Raw genomic sequence first — 16,730 nt, 5'->3', positions numbered from 1 at the left:
CACAGGACAATACTAAGCTATGTATCTGCTCTTGCAGGCCATTTTAAGCCATAGCCAAATTTATCAACCTAAAGGTAAGAATCAGACCTTGTACCTTGTACCTTGTGTCTGTAAGGTAAACACCTTAACCATTATGCCAGCCCTCAACCTCTTGAAAAGTGAGTACTGGGTAACTGTCCTTGTGGATCATTTTAAGCCTAACCAATTTCCCTTAAAGGTGAGACTCAAACTCTGTTCCTTGTGTCTGTGAGGTAAACATCTTAACCATTATGGCAGCCTCCTACCCCTTAAGAAGAAATTTGCATGTCATATTAGATTCATAGGCAAGTACTAAGCTAGCTGGCTTTGTCAGCCATTTTAAGCCTAGTGAATTTCCCTTTCAAAGGTGAGAATCAAACCATGTACCTTGTGACTCTGCAGTAAACCCCTTAACCATTATACCTACTAGCCAGCTATGAGGCATAGAGCGATAAAATCTGACTATACAACAGGCAAGTCAAGTTCGAAAAGGGACTTGGGCACCTGTAGGAGTTGACAGGGGAGAAAGACACAAATCATCAGGATAAAATATTTACTGATGTATCTGGTACCTCTGCTTACACCTTCAGAGAATAAATTATTACATCAAGCAGCTTTCTTTATATACATCTTACTTAATACATTCAATTAACTATCCTTCAGTAACAAATCAGTAATTTAAAGTGCCCATCACACATTGCCCATATTTGACTGGTCATTGCATATTTTATGCAAAATTTCAAAGATGGATCCCAAGTGATCACTAACATGAAAGTTAAACAACTTCATGCCATTCCCATTAATAAAATATGAACGTTTTCAACCATGCAACGAGAAATATCACTTTTCAGGTTATGAACATTTGTGTCAATTGCATGTTATACAGTTCCTACAATTTCCAAAAAGGGAATATGGTAACAAAGAAGAGGGAAAACATGGTGCCATCTGGGACCTTCCACCCCTGCTTGGTGCTCAACGGTAGACCTAACGTCCTCCTGGCCTTGCTCTCCTCGGCCACTTAAACATCTTTCTGATAGCCTCTTGTATACAACTTATTCTTTACACTGTTGAACTCATTCAACAGCTCATTTTTATCTGAAGTATCATTGGCTATCCTTAAAAACTCTCCATATGGCAAAGACGCCAATAGATCCGGGGGGGATCTATCTGCTGTCAAAAGATTGTTCACAGCCGTGCCCTTAGTGTAAGGTCTATAAGCCACCCTAAAATTGCCATCCACAAAGAACTCCAATTCCAAATATTGTATAACCTCTTTATTAGTCTTGTACATGAATTTTAAACCAAATTGATTGTCCTGCAACATGTTAATAAAGTTTTCAAACTCTCCCATATTTCCGCTACCGATAAATATAAGGTCATCAATGTACCTTTTAAAAAATACCACCTTGTTCTTATAAAACGTTATATTGTACAATTTCGTTCTGTCAAAATAATCCATAAATAATACTGCATATACAGGGGCATATGCAGCCCCCGTTGCAGTCCCTTCCAACTGCAGATAATAATTTCCATCAAACGTAAAACAATTATGAGTTAATGAAAACTCTAAGGGACAGATCAAAAAATCTGTTCTTGGACCCTTCCCTAACATGTTGCTGATGGCTAAAACCCATTCGTGTTTTAGTATCTATATTATAACATCAAAGTTTTTAAACTTCAAATGTTATAATATCGAACCCCAAACACCAAAATCTGAAAACATCAAACAGTCAGAATAGCAAATTCTTTCCCAGGGAAAAAATTTGCTATTTTGAGAAACATACACACAACACAAACACACACAAAAAACCGCAATCCACACACATACACTTAAAATCCTACACCTAAACCTAAACTAAACTTTACATACACTACTATCTATCCACTTACCTTAACCCAACCCTAACCCTAAGGTCCGTCACTATCACCCACTCACCTCACCCGTGCCTTAACCCTAACTCACCTAACCCACCCCTAACCCTAGCCTACACACAGTCGCACACTTACCTGACCTGCGCCCTAACCCTAACTCACCTAACACACTCCCTAACCCTAACGTCCACACAACCGCACACTTACCTGACCCGAGCCCTAACCCTAACTCACCTAACCCGCCCCCCTAACCCTAACCTACACACAATCACACACTTACCGGAACCCGACCCATAACATTCCAATATATCGAATGCTGAAAACAGCGAAGCCACAGCAACGGCCCACTGAATTCTTTCCCTGGGAAAGAATTTGGTGTCCTTCACATTCGCTGTTTTCGGGGTTCGACATTACAGGTTCGATATTATAACATTCAATGTTTAAAAACTTCGATGTTATAATATAGACCCATATTTTATGCTCGTATATAGGGACTTCATGTCTACTGTGGCCAATACAACTCTTCGGAGCACTCCCTACCCTTCAACAACTCAGCCAACATCTTTCCATTTTTAATGAAAGAACTCACTTTGTTGTTCTTTAGATGAAAATCCAAAAATATCCCTACATTTTCAAGAAATGCTCCTTTCCCCGAGACTATTGGTCTCCCAGGTGGGTTTTGAATGTGTTTGTGTAGTTTGGGAATTGTTTTAAACATGGCGTCCTTGGGATGTTTTATGTGAAGCTTATTAACATCTGAAACATTTAAGAAACTCAGTCTTTCTGCTCTTTCCAGAATCTCCAATAATTCCTCATTATATTCTGAAACTGGGTTCCCCAATAGCTTCCTATACACAGTGTTTTCATTCAATAAAGCATATGTCATGTCTTTGTATTGAGCCTCACTCATAACAACCGAATTGCCACCCTTATCGGCTTGTGTGAACACATATTCCTCTCTACAACCCCTTAGTTGTTGAAGAGTTTCCCATTGGACTTTGGTTAAATTAAAGGACTTGAATTTCCCTTTAAATACATCATATTCCTATTCTACATGTTTACTTAACACTTTCTCAAACATTAAAATGTTGTTGGACATTTTGGGTGGCATAAAAATAGTTTTGTAAGGTACAGACGGCATTGCCATTTTACCATACCCAGTAAAAAAAATGGAAATTTCCTCCATTTTGCTAACCCCCACTTCCTTGTTTTCATCATATGAATCTGATTCATCATACTCATATATAGATAAGTTTAACAAAAGGCTGTCAGTCCTGTCAAAAGAATCATTTATATCTAGCTCCCCTTCTGATGTGTTTCCACTAACATCAAATACATTACTTTCACCTCTAATGCTCTGCCTTCGTTTACTCTCAAAAATACTTTTAAATCTAACTTACAACAGAATCTGTTTATTTCCAAAATCACATAGACTAAACTAGGGCAATGTGTAGGAACGTACGTACTACCATTATCCAGGATGGATAAAGCATTGGAGTCCAACATTAAATTAGATAAACTCACCACTTTCAAATTGTCCATACATGTATTAGTCCCAAAGTTCACTGATATATTCCTCTCGTTGTCACTGATATGGTTGACATCACTATTTTCTTCAATATCTCTTCCTTTGGCTCCTGTTATTCTGTTTCTGCTGGAAACCTTCTTTCTGCTTACCATCCTCATCGCTGGTATTCCGTTGCCATCTTCGACTTCGACCCCTGCTGAAATCTGGATTCTCCTTCGCTGAACCAGTGGCTCCTGGTTCCTCACTGAGCTCCTTGAAGGAGCAGTGTTATATAGTATATTTTATTATTAATTCATGTTAATTGTCTGTGAAAATGTATATAATGTGGCACTTTTCTCCCTGGGCCTCTGCTGAAAAGGGTCTTTTCCCAGTCAGCCTTTCCCAGTAATAAAAAGCAAATCAATCAATTAATCTAGCAATCTGTGGCAGATTTTTCTGTGTTCTAAATGACTACGATGAGGTGATACAACAGTGATCACTTAGATGGTTAAATTAATTTGCAGACATCATTTTTGGGGGTTATGGTAATATTTAGTGTTGATCTTGGTTGTGTTATGATTTGTTCTGGCATACATTGCTGAAGTGTTTTATTTAGCTGATAGCAGAAGGGCCAGAACGCATTTATATTAAAATAACAAAGGGTAATTGTGTTGCCTTATGATACCCTTAGGGCACATTTCATTCAGGATTTGCTGTGTTGATACAGGGAATTGAGGAGGGGATGGCATATAAACAGTACCCCAGTTTTCACTAGCATACTAATGTGTATTGTACACAACCACTGACACATCTCTAGCAACATTCCATATCTCTCAAGCTGTTATCGCAAGAAATCTAGACAAAACCTAAAGTAATGGGGGAAGGCCCAAAAATAGGGACAGGTTTTAAATAATGGTCTCATAAACTTAGTTGGTAGAATAATAGCATTTGTGTTAGCTTGCATTTTTCTGAAGGGTAGGAAGTCTGAAACTCAAATGTATGTCATTATTCAGTGACTTCAATCCCCCATGACTTGCCAGAAAGCTACAAATTTTATGAGGAACAGACCAAAGAAATATGAGGCAAAAATCTGAACCTTCTGTGAAATCTGGACAGTTGAAAGGTATGTCTAGCAATGTTGTTTGTAAGCAAGAACTTCATGCTCAAAAAATAAACTTATTGAAAACTGATGATCAAAGTACAGTGCAGACCAAACAGTTTGAGAATATCAGTCACAGGTCAAACAGAAGCTTTTCTACAGGAGAGAGCATACTGGCATGTGTCCACAGATATGACAAATCGAAGCTAGGCCATAAAATCTCCAATGCAGGCTTCCTAATTGATAAGATAATTTAGTGCATGGAGCACTACTTTGATTATACTTTAAAATCAAGACAAAGAATGGTTTGTTATGTGCCTCTCTGATACAAGAAAAGTACTTAACAAGCTTTTGTTAAATACCTTTAAGCACTGTTAAACTCATCCTAGAGTGTAGTGTAACAGTTGCCAGTGTTGGCCACTACAGAACAGCATCAAGAATGTAAGACAGCTTTAAAAGCTGTTAGCACTTTTCTCTGCCACCCCTTTTTTTGCAGAACAAACTATTTAAAAGCTTTTAAATAACCAATCCTCTCCTCTTACTTCCCAAACACTCAGACTTGTGAGAGATGCACTTGGAAGCTTTGCACTCTCCAGCCAAGACCAGACTAGCTGGTCAAGAGGAGAAGGTCAACACCTGCACCACACCACATGGAACACATAGCCCTCCAGAACACCCACTATCACAGCTCTCACATAAAAACACAAACTGCACACCCATCTTTGTGGAGGTTCTAAATAGAAATTTAGCCAAACAGCAGAGACCTCCAAGACAGAAATGCACTCGACCACCACAACACAGTACAGACCACAGGACACATAGCTCACCTCCACAGTGTGCCCCTCAACCTAAGCCCCTAAAGCTAAACACCTTGCCCAATACACTAATTATAGGTGACTCAATAGTGAGGCACATAGATGTCCCACTCACTAGGTTGAATAAGGAGAATGTAACAGCTGTCTATCAGGTGCCAGAATCCAACACATAACATGCACACTCAGGTTACTCCACAACAAGTACAAATAGTAGAGTGGTGGAGGGTATTTCTTGGTGGAGAACTGGGAGTAATGGGAAAATGAAATTTGAGCTGAATTTTGCTGGCCAGTGGATTTGCTATGTCTTCCGGCTAAGTATAGGTGATGCCATCTATAACTAAGTCCACACATTGTTGGGTGCTGCCCTTAAAATTGTGAACATAACTGAAAAATGCCTTATGGTTATCCTTAGCTTTGGAGTCTATTTTACCTCAAAGTCTGCTTTCAGACACTTGACTAGTACCTTGATTCACTTGTTTAGACTAATGAAGGACTTATTTCTCTGTTGTGCACATTCCCTCTTACTACTCAACAGGATTTTCTTTCTTTGTTATACAACGCTTATTTTTTTGGCTTGTTTTTGCAGTTTGACCTGGGTTTATTTCGGTCTGGTACTGTCATTTTCATGCAGTCATTATATGGTCATACAGAGCTTTTGTGCATGCCTCTGTATAGGTTTCTGTGTTTTCTGGATTTGGAGGAGCTTGGAAACTAGCTATACTATCACTTAACAGGGAGTCATTTACTTTAGAGAAGTTCTTAAAGTTTTTGGGGTTAGGTTTGGGGACTAGTTTTACCTTTTGTGAACTGATCTTACTAGTGAGGAAATAACACTGGGTGGGTGGGGGTGCAGCACCAGACTTAGGATATTTGTTCACCTAGTGGGAGTGCAGGCTAGATGCTCCAGGACATTTGAATTTACCAAGTCAGGAAATCTTTGGGCCTGTATGTTAGTGGTCATGTATGCCTCCCAATTAATGGCGGGACAGTTAAAATCACCCATGAGTATGGTATTGGGCTGGATGGTGAGTGATTCTAGTAACTTCAGGTATGACCTACATAAACTACAAACATTAACATATTTTGTAAACATTTTTGATTGTTTCTAAAGCATTCTACTTTTGCATTCCACTAATTTGCTCCTTCAAATGCCAATTTACTATATTTCTGTACTTTGTATTTTTATAACTTGCTTTTGTTATGTAATTTGTATTTTTCTGGAGCTTTTCTCCCCAAGACTCCATTGAAAACAGGCACCTCGCAGCCAAATGAACCATCCTGGCAAACAAACTGCAAATAAATAAATACATTTATGGGTTTTCAGGTTCGTAGTGGGGAACCTATAGCTAGCAAGAATGGGTCTATATTATAATCTCGAAGGTTTAAAACTTTGAATCACTGAAAATTGAACTTTAGTGATCGAAGTCTTAAACCATCGAAACCAAAAAAAACAAAAATACTAAATAAAAAAAAAAAAATTAAGTGTGTAGGCAGGGGGGCAAGCTCCCCCGCACCCCACCCCCTACTTAAATATACCAACTCCGAGAATGCACTACATTGAAGTAAATGGAAATATCCCCCTATGGAGATTTTCTGTTTAAATGTTCGATGTGCGCTTTTGGTATTCTCGTGTCGACAATATCGTATTCGATATTGTCAGACTTCGAGATTTTAATATAGACCCAGCAATAATATGGTAATCGATTTTTCCCATGGTTAGTTGGACATGGAGTAGCTCAAGCATGTCATATTGTTTGACCAGCCTTGAGGTGTGCTTATCCTTTTAAGTAGATAGATGCACCTTCATGTTTTGCTCTTTTATGTTCAGTAGGTGATTGGAATGTGTGAAAGGCATTGTAGCCATGCACTGCTACAGTGCTTTCCATGGTTTGAATCATGTTTCAGTAACTGCACAGACATCAGCATTCTCCAGGGTGAGGACAGCTTCCAGGGTGTGCAGTTTCTTGTTGAGGCACCTAGCATCGAGCAGTAACACCTTTGACTTGTCCTGAGTAGCCTTTGTTTTGTTGGAAGGTTTGTCAAAAGGCATAGGGTTGGATAATGTTTTGGCCAATATCTGAAAGCCAAGAGGTGACAGGTGAAGACCATCCCTGACAAAGCAATGTGACCTGTCAACTATGTCCTCCTAGGCTGACAAGTATTGGACCATTTTGGAATGACACCAGTAGCTAATCCAACTGTTAAAGTCAATATTGTTCTGCTGGTATTGTGACATCATCCTTGGAGAAAACAGAATGCTGCTCAATGCGAGGCTCATACCTGCTTCTAACACATATTCTGAGAGCTCAGTCATATCTCTCTTCATAAATATATATTCATCATCAGAAGTGCTTGTAGTTTATGCAGGCTTGGAGTCTTCACAGAAAAGACAATCAGGAAAGTTTTAATAAAGAATTATATACAGTATAAGATTATGCATAAAGTACATTAAGCAAAAATAAGTTAGACGTTATTTACAGTATAAGAATCCACATCTAACATAGTCAATACATACCTATAAACAGGAGATATTTATAGAGAGAAACAATTTATGAGCAGCAGTGAGTTTACTTTATGGGAATACATTAGTCTCAGTATTTGTCCTCAATGTAGTAATATCAGTGTGGGTGGAAAATTACTTAAGGAAGATAGTAATAGTAATAAAGATATAGTTGAGTGAGAATAGGAGGAAATTATTGTAATGAAAAATCAGAAGTGAGGAAAGGAGGTCAGTCAAGATTGTTCTAGAGGTGAGAAGAGATAAAATGTGTTGGTATTATGACAGTTAGCCTGGTAAGATGTAGGAGCAGATCCATTTTTCTCTTGGGTGGCATCTGAATATTTTTTGAAGGCATTTCCGTTCTTGGCTAGAGGGATGGAGTTCCACATTTTTGAAAATTTGTTTGAACATAAGGAGTCCCCTGCAGAACTGAAAGATTTCATTATGGTTAGGAGAGATTTGTCTTTAGATCTTAGTTGTCTTTCAGGGTAATAGACTTTTTATAATTTTTCTAATGGTTAGACAGATGTGTGTGGTTGCAAGTTGTGATAAAGATAGGTAGGGGGGGTTGTTTTAGTCAATTAAGTTCCCAAAATGGTGTGACCGGTAGTGATGGTTTGTGGCAAATCTGGTGGTTTTGTTATAACATTGTTCTAGCTTTGTCAGCAATGTGGCTTGCATGTTACTGGAAATGTGGGAACATTCACAGTAGAGGAGGCAGCAAGTAAGTAGATGCTATACATTTTCTGGGTTTATCAGTGAAGAATGATTTTACTGTGTATAAACAACCAAGTTTCTGGTATGTTTTCTTTATGGCTTGGTTAATGTGTTGTGCCTAGTTTCTGGTATGTTTTCCTTATGGCTTGGTTAATGTGTTGTATTTAGTTTCTGGTATGTTTTCTTTATGGTTGGTTAATGTATTGTATTTAGTTTCTGGTATGTTTTCTTTATGGTTGGTTAATGTTTTGTATTTAGTTTCTGGTATGTTTTCTTTATGGCTTGGTTAATGTATTGATGGAGCAGCCAAGAGATGTAGAAAGAGGCTCTGATGGTCATGCCTCCAAGTAAAGCTGTAGTTCAACAAAAAGATCAGACATCCATACAAAATAGTCCTGTTAAGTACTCTTGATTTGGAAAACTACTGAATATTTCAGATATATGGACAGTTCAAGACCTGATCATGAATTTAAGTACTAAAATCTGCATTTATTAAAATACATTTGCATTTTTTTAAATTACATTATTTGAAGTAAAGAACTCATGAAATGCTTAGTATAGATTATAGGTTAGTTTAAGATGATTAATAGGATATAATACATGCTACCTTATGTAATGTAAGTAAAATATGTTTTATAACTAGGAAAAGTGGGGTGTAATATGGAGGCATGTTGCTTTACATATCCTAATGTCTAGTGAAATAATGATGTGTGTCATAATATACATATTCCCTCTAGAAAGTTGTTTGAAGGAATACCATTTGTAGGATGGAAGCTCATCCAAAGTATTTGTGTTGTTTATGAACATTCTGTCACATTCATACATCATAGTCTGGAAAACTTTTGGTGCCTGTTGACTACAGGCAATAATGCAGACTGTGCAACTGCTCACTTAAGTTTCAGCTCAGCCATTTTCACATCCATAAAGTCCACAATATATTCCTTTCACTTTCTGCCTTCCAGTTTTCTAAAATGCTTGGTAAAGAAATGTTTTATCAAAAAATTCTAACAACAAATTACATTTCTTCTACTCATGTGCACAAGAAATGCCATTCTTAGTATAAATGCCTCTGATTGCAGCCTTCGTGATGCAAGTTTGAATAGCAGCCTTGGTCCTGGAATTGTTGGCCAGCAAGGATCATAAGGGCAACTGGGGAAGTCGCTTTCCAAGTTCTAACCTGGGGGAGGCTTATGACCTACCCTCCTTCCCTCCTTCTTACTTTCCACTGTCCTGCAGTTCCTGTGGTGAATTCCAGAGTGGCAGTTGATGTGACCGTACCCATCCTAGTGAGAAGGGGTTATTTCTGTACCACTGACAACTTCTAGTGGCTGACCCGATGCCAGGCTTGGAGCATAGGGACAGGAATTAATACTTTGCCTATTAATGAGTACATTGCAATGTAGCAAGGACATGATCTGTGGAAACATTCACCTGTATAGTAGGCCCATGAAGCATGGCAAAATTAAAAAAAAAACAGATTTGCACAATGACAGGCATTCATCCATCAGCTTTCACCCCTTTCCATCCATTGTGCATCAGCTAGTGCGGGGGGGTAGAGACATAATTACAGAAAACTGTAGTATTTTACTAGTCTTCTTTATTCTACCAGTATCTTTCGTTGCCTCTTTAGCATTCCATGCCCGCAACCAGTTTACCACTCTTTTAAGGATAGCATACTGCTTCCCTGAATAGATACATGGTGTGCATTTACTCATAGATAAGTACTAGGCTAGCTGCCCTTGTGGGCCATTTTAAGCCTAAACATTTTCCTTTTTGTGCTCAAAATAAACTATCCCATTTGGTTATAGATTGGCCTTACCCATCCCATGGTCGATACTTATATATTACCCCTAATAAGAATAACTGGGATCATACCGTAGGTAATTTGTGGGGACCCATGCATGGGATAAAGCATTTAGGAGCTGCCTCTATCCATTAGTAGTACAGTCGGTAGAATAACTGGGATCATACTATAGATAATTTGTGGGGACCTATGCATGAAATAAAGCATTTAGGAGCTGCCTCTGTCCATTAGTAGTACAGTCGGTAGAATAACTGGGATCATACTATAGATAATTTGTGGGGACCTATGCATGAAATAAAGCATTTAGGAGCTGCCTCTGTCCATTAGTAGTACAGCGGGCAGTCCTGAGGTAAATTTTCTCTTTCTTATTTATTGATCTAAGTTCTGCTTAAAAATGGACAGGAACAAACTTCGTTTTATGTGGATGGGGAGTCTCTTGCACAGCAGTGGTATTCTCTGCAAAACATACCTGCCTCCCTCTCCAAATCATTCTTTTGATGATGCAGAAGAGGTTTAGATCCCTAGAGTGAGTATTTTTGATGCCATATGATTTGTTGATGTGCAATAAATCCATTAGTAATAGGTCAAAGGTTGCCTTGTATGCCAGACACAGGTCACCTCTTAGCAGTCTGTAGGTTACTGAGTATAGTATCAGGGCTTTGAGTCCATCCAGGTAAGATCTGTATTTACTTATTTATTTATATTTGTTTTCCAAGGTAGTGCACTGATTAATACTGACCAATTTCAGGCTCAGTCTGGGTGAAATACAAAACATTTTACAAACAAAAAATACAGAAATGTACGCAATAACAGAGTAGTTCAGACTAATTAAACAGAAAAAAACTGTGTATATACATTCCAGTGAACAAGCACAGTGTAATGTATAGTCAAGCAGAGTGTAATGTACAATATAAACATTAGTTTCTAAAGTGGGTCAATCTTCATGAATCTTGAGAGAGAAGAGACTTGGGAAGGAGATAGGTTCTCTCTCTTCACCAATAACGTTGCAAAAACCTGGAATATCCTGCCTCCTGACCTCAGATTTCAAACATGTACAACCACCTTCAAAACCCAATTAAAATTATACCTACACACCAATCATTTATGTACCTGCAAAGGACCTCCCTAAACTCCCAATCTGCTAATGGAGAGTATTTGCAGGAGGACCTCTCTGAACTCCCAATCTGCTAATGGAGAGTATTTACAGGAGGACCTCTCTGAACTCCCAATCTGCTAATGGAGGGCATTTGCAGGAGGACCTCTCTGTAATCCCATTCTGCTTATGGAGAGTCCACTCAAACATTCTATTGTATTTCACCCTCTCTCTTTTTATATTTTGTAAATATTGTTTGCATGCTTATAGTATACTAAAGTGTTACTTGACTATAGAGTAATACACTTATTCTTGTATGTAATTCCTCTATATTACTGTATTAACCTTTTATATTTGTAACCTGTGTTATTGCACTTTACACTGTTTATATTCTGTAATTTTTTTTTCGGCACAGTACAGATCTCTCTCTGAACAGGCGCCATGCACTTGAGAGCTGAGAGTTTTTTTAACTGGCAGCATATGGCATCTGTTTGAGCCCCTTTGATCTTTCTGGGGCTTTTCCCTCCAGGACTTCGCTGAAAACGGATACCAGCTGTCCAATTGAACCATCCTGGTAAACAAATGTTAAATAAATAAATAATAAAATAATGTCCTGTGTTGAAGCAGGAGCATTTGGCTTGAATGTGCTTTTTGAGTTGCATTCTGTATTTGGAATTAATGTTGATTTCCTTAATGTTGATGGGGAGAGCTTGCCAAAGAGTATTTACAGCCTGTCAAACTGTCCCATCTGTGAGGTTTTTGCTTCTTCAGTTAGTAGAAAATGTATTAGATAATACTTGTAGTCCTGTCATTTTGGTCAGCCCTCTCAGACCTTCAGGTGTGCAGCTTGGTCATTGTAAAGGAAAGAGTGGTATTCATAGTTGCTGTGTTTAGGCATAACAGAAGGTTGCACTGGCTGTGCCTAAGTGCAAGATATAAGGTGTACTTCAGAGACACCAGATGCACTTAGACATTGCTCTCATAACTAACCTAAGATGGTAGCATTCTAATAAAGGCATAATGAGAATTAAATGAGGAATATTCGATTGTGATTATCTCATGCAAGTTAGGAACTCTTCCTGCCATTGTGTGATTCATAGTCACATTGTTTTGCTCTACAAAGCAAAGTCATTTCTTTTCTCTCTATTTTGCAGTTCACTGTGATGCTTGGATTTGCTGTCAGCTTTGCTATTTTACATTTGAAAGTGCTTGTCTCGACTATGCCAAAACGAGATACACCCAGCAGCACTTGCTGATCAGGAGGAAGCAGCTATTGACAAAGGCTGATCAAGAAATCCTAAATAGATTCAGAGAGGACAGGGATTTAATACTGGCTTCGGTGAGTTTGTATGGATTCTGGTTCAAGGATATTTCAGCAGTTCTTCCACATACTCTTGGCATATTTTTTTCAGAGTTCTGTTTTCACCCCTTACTGTCATTCTGACAGCTGTCCCAGTGTCCAATGTCCTTCGTTCATTCAACCCGGCACTCCAGCTTACCCCTAGTCCCATACCTGAATTTGAGCTAAGGCCAGTGATTATCCTAAGGGCATCTGGGAGGATCTTGTATCCTATCCTCCTTCTTCATTCCCTCCCCTCTCTTCTGAGGTTCCTGTGGTAAACTTCAGAGTGGGCATGCAATGGGGATGTGTGACATCTCACCTAGCTTCCATGGTAGGTCAGCCCCCCCCCATTTTTCTTGGAACATTTGGATCAGTACATCTATTTCCCAGCATCACCTTAGGACAAATCCAGTGCCATGCATGCATTTTACATGATGGCACACTTTCCTGAGGTGCTTGGTGCAATAATTGCACCTATAGTCCCATTAGGGCCCCATCTGACCACAGGAGTGCAGTACTGAAACAGGAAGGGCTACCATTCCATCAGCTGTCAGCAGTCTGTAACGCATAGGAATCTATCAGCAACATTATGGCTCATTATCATAGCCATGTCCATGATTCCTATATTTGGCACAAAGATTCACTGTATCACCTATTCCTGCATAATAGGATTCCTTATAGTCATCAAGGTGGTAACTGTAATGCACTTTACTGTTCCTGACAATAGATGTGATGTTGTCCTATCTTTCCTTCATTCTTAACTGGTTGGTTTCAGAACCGATACTCGGTTCTGACTCAGCCTTATACAAAACTCAAGGTCTACCACTAGCTCGTAGCTGAAACCCTATTCAATCACCCCTAAGAAAGTTCCCCAGATCTCATTTGTCGCTAAACAAGATCAGGTGCTTCCATTCTGGCTCTGGCTAAGTGAAAATTCTCTTCCTTGTTTTTTTTTTTGGATAATTATAGTTTAAAAATACAGATATAGCTTTCTAGTGTTTATTACATACTTTTAAAATAAGTTTGTGTGTTTGCTTCTGTTGGTTGTTTGCTGTTGGCCATCATTTCTTTCTCTAGGCCTTTTCCCCTTCCCTATCTCAGCTAAAAGTTATATTTCTAAGCCCGTTTTTACTTAAAAGGCTCCCCTTTTAGTTTTTACCTTCTACAGGCTCGTTGAAGTTAGAGAGCTTGGTAAACTTCAGGTATTTTTTCCCTTAAATTGCACGGCAAGCTCGTTTAAGTTAGAGGGCTGCCATTGACCCATTCAACTTAGAGGGCCTTTTTTTCTTCTCTTCCTATATTTTTTCCTTTATCTTAGGCAGACTCTTTTAGCTTAGAGAACTCTTTTTTTCTCTGCCTAAATTGTAGTGCTTAGTTTATTCTTGTATTAGTTAAAAAAAAAAATTCTCTGGTAGTAATTAGCTATTATAGTTGTTGTTATTGATAGCCATAATGTCTAAAGAACCTAAGGAAACTAAACCCTCTGAGTTCAAGAAATGTGAAAAGTGTAATCAAAAAATATCATTGACTGATGGTCACACTGTTTGTGTATACTGCCTTGGAGCAGTCCATTTACAGGAATCATGTGGCATTTGCCATTCGTTCAGCCACAGAATTTTGCTAGAGAGAAAAAAATACATTAATTTTGAGAGGTTTGCTGAAGACCCCCTTCACTTAGACAATTGAAGAAGGTCAGAGTACTTCAAAATTGTCAAAATCCCCGTCTTCCAGATCCGAGAAGTTGGGAAAAGGGTCATCCTCTTCCAGTGCTCATTCGGAGCCATCAAAAAAATTGTGTAAAGTGTCATCTTCGGGCCCGAAGACTGTTGGGGCCGAAAACCCTACTATCTAGGCTCCTTCTGTGGTTTCCGTGCCAATGGAGTTTCACCTATGGAGCCGGTCCCCAGAATTGGAGCCAGTTTCTCCTGCTCTGAGATCCCCTTTGCTTCAGTCTGCTAGATCTCCTACTCCCTCCTCTTGATCCTCCAGGAGCATCTCTAATGATGATGTGGATTGTGTGGTGTGAAGGCTATTAAGGACATCAGCACTGGCCAAACTACTGTCGGCTCCAACCCAGAGGGATTCAGAACCAACCAAGACTACCCCTTCACCATCGATTCCTCCTCCGATCTGATCTGAGACCTTGGAGCCAGAATGTCTGGAACAGATTGTAGTATAATTGTTGGACCCAAGGCCTACACCAGGATCTTCAGGCCCGACTACTGCTTCGACATCCTCGGTTCCATCTGAACTTGAGGAGTCTAGGAGCTGATGCTCTCCAGTTAGGTTTGTGGAGGAGAGTTGGATCGGACAGTTGTCAGATCTAAACCTGCCTCTCAGGGCTTCGGCATGGGTGAGCTCAGCTCCTACATTGGCCTCGGAGCCAACCCCCTTGGTTCCGGGCATGCCTTCTGGCTCTTCAGAGCTGGAGGTTTCCTCAGATCAGGGGTGGGGGGCTTTCAAGGTGATGAGGAGAGTGCTGTGTCCACAGGCAGCTCCACTCTCAGGTCCAGTCATTCTTCCCCCAAAGGCACCGGCATCTGTCTTGGCACCACTGCATCCACCAAGACGTGGAGACTATGTAAGAGGAAGTATTTAGATTCCCTAGAGGAGTCCATTTCATCCAATACAGACCTTGATGAGTCAGAAGAGTCCCCACAGTCACCCTCTGAGGATGTCTCCTTTGCAGACATCCTGGAAATACTTAAGTAGAGAGGTGGCTGGAAGCCGCTCAACCCTTCTGAGGAGGAGTCTGTATACTTGAAGGCTTTTGGGTCTCGTCCTTTCGCCACTTGGGTGTCTCTGTCTTTCAATGAATTGGGTTTCTGGGTACTGGCTAAGGCTCTTGACACCTCTATAGTGACTTTTTTTTTTAGGCGGTATTCCGAAGACCAAATTACCACCATAACAGCTATAAATAAATGTAGTCTGAGGGTCATGCTGCTCAGTTCTAGAAGTCTAAATCTCAAGATGCACTCGCTCGAAGCACTCCTCAAAATGGAGAACATCGACATTTGTGCTGTAAAGGAGACCTGGTTTAAAGCAGCAGAAAGCATCCCTGTGCTACTAGGATATAACTCATTCCACCCCTTTTGATCCTGAAACATGGACCGAAGCTCCAAAGGTGGTGGTGTCTCCATATTCATAAAGGATATGCACACCTCCAGACTAGTAGTCCAGCATAACATGTCTGAGATACTTCAGGTACAACTAACATTGGGTAAGATGGCTATCCAGGTCATAGCCTGCTATAGGTCCCCAACCATGTCCCTAGACTCTCACTCCATGTTCCTAAGCACCCTGGAATCTATCAAGGTCCAACCCAACACTCTCATACTAGGAAACTTCAACTACCCCTCCATCAACTGGGGAAACTACTCTAGCACCAATACATTGGCCCAACACTTCCTGGTATTCTTCATTTCCAATGCCCTGGATCAGCTTATTCTGACCCCCACTAGAGGAAGCAAAAATTTGACCTGGTTATTATTAACATGGGTGACCATTTCTCTACACCAATAGTCAATCCATCCCTGGTCAAATCCAACAATAAACTAAGCACCATGGAAATCCACATATCACCCACGCCCCCAGCAAAGGTAACCACCTTGAAAAACTTCTCCAAATCTGACTTTGGGCTCCTAAAAACAGAGGTGGCTAACTTCATGGCACCCAAAATAGCTTCATGACTGCCGAATCATACACCAATGCACTGTACGAACATGTACATAAATGCATGGAACTAGACATATCCAACAGAACAAAGACACTCTCCTCCAAAAAAGAAAGCCAATCTGGTGGTCCCCTGCCATTAATAAGTTCTACAACAGAAGGAAGAAACTGTTGCAGAAAAAGGTGAAGTCCCAAGACTGGAAAAACTCCTTTATTAGCCTCAACAAAAATTGAGATCCTTTTTCAAATTCTCCAAAGCCAGCTATGAAGGCAGAATTGCGGCAGACACTA

At 39.8% G+C, this 16,730-nt stretch overlaps 1 protein-coding gene across 3 annotated transcripts in view; it reads right to left on the bottom strand.

Moving 5' to 3' along the window:
• The window catches only part of LOC122794543 (claudin-16-like), a 536,954-nt gene that overhangs the window by 470,641 nt on the left and 49,583 nt on the right, over nt 1-16,730 (bottom strand). The window lies entirely within an intron of this gene.

Source organism: Protopterus annectens, chromosome 2.part1 (genome assembly GCF_019279795.1).
Source record: "Protopterus annectens isolate FY-2018-M chromosome 2.part1, PAN1.0, whole genome shotgun sequence".
NCBI classification, from domain to species: Eukaryota; Metazoa; Chordata; order Ceratodontiformes; family Protopteridae; genus Protopterus; species Protopterus annectens.
The sequence above is the reverse complement of the archived record's forward strand: the minus strand, read 5'-3'. Positions and strand labels throughout refer to the sequence as shown.